At 44.3% G+C, this 3,083-nt stretch overlaps 1 protein-coding gene across 1 annotated transcript in view; it reads right to left on the reverse strand.

Annotated features, from left to right (window-relative positions):
• Positions 1–1,481: 1,481 nt before the first annotated feature.
• ZNF485 (zinc finger protein 485) overlaps positions 1,482–3,083 on the reverse strand; it is a 586,403-nt gene continuing 584,801 nt past the window's right edge. The window contains exon 10 of the transcript XR_008616207.1: positions 1,482–1,664. The gene's annotated coding sequence lies outside the window, so the exon portion shown is untranslated. The remainder of the gene's footprint in view (positions 1,665–3,083) is intronic.

Consider the following 3,083-nt stretch of genomic DNA (forward strand, 5'->3'; position numbering starts at 1 on the left):
AATCCTCTCCCCTGTGAGTAATCAGCTGGGAGATCTGGTTCTGCTTGAAATGAAGATTCCTTGGGCTAATAATCATGTGCAGCAGCCTCTAGATCCCAGTAGGAATGGCAATTCCTTCTCACTCTGCCAGATGGAAAGCAGGAGGCTTCATTCTGCAAGCCTTCATTGAAGAGTGTGAAGAAAAGAGGATGTGCTTTGAAGTCACACTAACTCAGGAGCCACCACTTATTAATTATGACTTTGGCCAAAACTTACAACTTCTTTAAGCTATGTTTTTAATTTTTTTATCATTTGTAAGATGTGAATAATAATATTTTCCTTTTGGCATAATATAAAGGTTAAGTTTAATGCACGTAGGAATTCCTAGCAGAGAGGCTGGCACATGGATGAAAATTGATAAATAGTAGCTACTATTTTTTATGCAAAGAAATAAACAAGTGATCATAAAGAATGTTAAGAATCACATCGTCTAATCTTCACACTTAATTTTTTTCCCTCACGCAAGGACACTGAGTCCTATAATCTCTATGCATTCTAATTACTAAAGACGTTTTGTTTGTTTTCTTCTTATTGTAGGAATTGAATGCTTTTTTTTCCTTAGAGAGCTCCAACCTGGTAGCCTAAATCACGTTTGTTCCTCATTTCAGGCATAACAGGGTAGACCTGCTGAGGACATTTTGTATATTTCCATTTCAAGAGGATGGAGAGTAGGGATGTGGTAACTTGGAGCAAGTATGATGGTCCAGTGTGGCCTGGAGAGGTGGTTCTGAGTACAGTATGGTGGACTCTCTCTAGATTGACCCGTACTACCTGAACTAAAGAGACAGGAGTTCAGAAAATAAGGAGACCTATTTCACTAAAAACCATGTGAGAACTGGAGATTGAGGAGGAACCCTCCTTGGAGTCCAGTACAATAGTGTTGCATCAGTAGTGGTCAGAAGTACTTTTGCCAAATCAGTTGTTGGGGCATGCTGAAATGTCAGAGAAAAGTGTGAAAGAGTTTGAAATGGAAACTAGAAAGGATTATTCATTGCCCTGTCCACTGAACCCTCTGGTTTACTTCTACCTTTCATTGCTTTTTAGCTGTTATACAATTGTGAAAAACTGATAATAATGCAAATGATTCTTGTCTGTAGAAATACAAATTAACTGTGTTCAGTGGAATGCAATTATTGCCCTATGGATATTCCCGTTTTGCATCCAAGTTAATTTTAACATCTCTTGTCTTCCTATGAATGAGTGGTTCTTTAAATTCACCTTTGAACCAGTTGAAAGAAACATCTTACACATACTCATTGCATTATTATTATTCCAACATTATTATACTTATATTATTAATACGTAAAAATATAATACTTGACAAGTGTTCTTTTAATAAATATCTGTATGAGAGACTTGGTTATAGCCTCTTTAAAATAATCTTTTAACAGTTTGGGACATCCTTCACTGAGATGCCCAGTGGACTCACCTGACAGAGGCAGGTACAATGCCTTTGGGTTGCCCCTGGTTTGAATCCTGTTCCCATTCAGTGGCCACAGAGTGTCCTCAATGCTACTTGGAGGCATGTAAGGATTTCTTGCCCAAGCGTGAAAACAGAAGGTCTCCCTTCCCCTCCTAGCTCTGCTAAGACTTTCCTCTGCCCTTCCTGTCCTCTGGCATCCTACCTGTGGGGGGAGCAAGAGGAGAGAAAAAATAATGCTGTACATCCCTCAGTTCACCTGGGTCTCTGATGTCCACCAGGAACTAACCAAGGTCACTGCACACACATTCATGAGGAGTTCTGTGTCACTCACTGAAGCCTGCTTGCACGTTTACTGGGGTGAGATAGATGGAAGACGGGTCAGTGAGACTGAAGAACACTTTCTTTGGAGAAGGGGTAAACAAGGCCCCCACAGCCTAACACACATCCCCACTGACTGCTCTCAAGGATGTTCAAGGGGGCAGACTGCTCTCCATCACCATTAATACTGAGCTCAGAGGGAAGAACAGGGCCATGTCCCTCCCTAGCCTTCCTCAGCAAGAGAATGGGGTCATGGGGGCCAGTGGCTGCTGTTCCCCCACTAAGAGATCCAGGGCCAGGGACTGCTCCCCTGCTTCTGAACTCAGGGCCTAGCTACGTCCCAACCTTCACATTCTGCCTTTTTTGCCATACAAAGCTACTTGTCTCTTCCCTTTCCCACAGAAAAAGTGGGAAATTTCTTACCACGTTAGGTCTGTTTTACACAACCCCCCAAGCCCCAGACTCCCACACACAGCTGTATAAAGTTCAAAACAGTGAGGGAACAGGGGGGCAAACTGACTGAACCAGGTCCTAGGGTTGGGACTTTATTTCTCACTTAGACAAGCTGTTGAATATTTTCGTAGTGGTTTTCCTATCATTTTTCCCCAGTGAAAGTTTTTGAAAAATCTTAGGTATTTCAAAAAGAGGTTAGTTTAGAAGGTGGAGATGAAGGAGCCCTGAATGATGGGGGGCTTGTGAAACTCCTCTCAACCTCCCTCCAGCTACCAGGGAACCCTCTGGAAGCCTAAGCAAGCACTCTGTCCAGCCTAAGGCTGACCTCTTCCTTCTCGGAGCCTGAGTTCTGGGCACACCCTGAGCCTGGGCCTCACCATGGCACGGACAGAGGACGCCTCTCTCCGGCACTCTCCTATTGGAAGAAACAAATGCATTTGGAAAGAATGAATCTCCTTGCTAACGAGAAGTAGAGACCATTTTTTGAAGAGGATGTTTAATATGAGGACTAATGGAGCTTCTGAGACTGGATAGAAACATTTCTTTGAGTGAAATTTCCTTCATGGGGGGGATGGAGGGGGACTTTATGGTTGGTGTTGAGACACATGCCCAAAGAGAGAGCCAGGGGCAGCAGGGAAGTCGCCTGCCTCCCCAGCACCCGTGCTGCCCCCAGGCAGATCCTGGAGGGGTCCCAGGCCCCCAGGATGTGGAAGGAGGATTACTCAGCCACAGCTGTTGATTCTGGGATCTCACAGTTTTCCTGGCCTGTCTGCCTTTTTTTTTTTTTTTTTTTTGTGGTATGCGGGGCTCCCTCTGTTGTGGCCTCTCCCGGTGCGGAGCACAGGCTCCA

Source organism: Physeter macrocephalus, chromosome 20 (assembly GCF_002837175.3).
Source record: "Physeter macrocephalus isolate SW-GA chromosome 20, ASM283717v5, whole genome shotgun sequence".
Lineage (NCBI taxonomy): Eukaryota > Metazoa > Chordata > Mammalia > Artiodactyla > Physeteridae > Physeter > Physeter macrocephalus.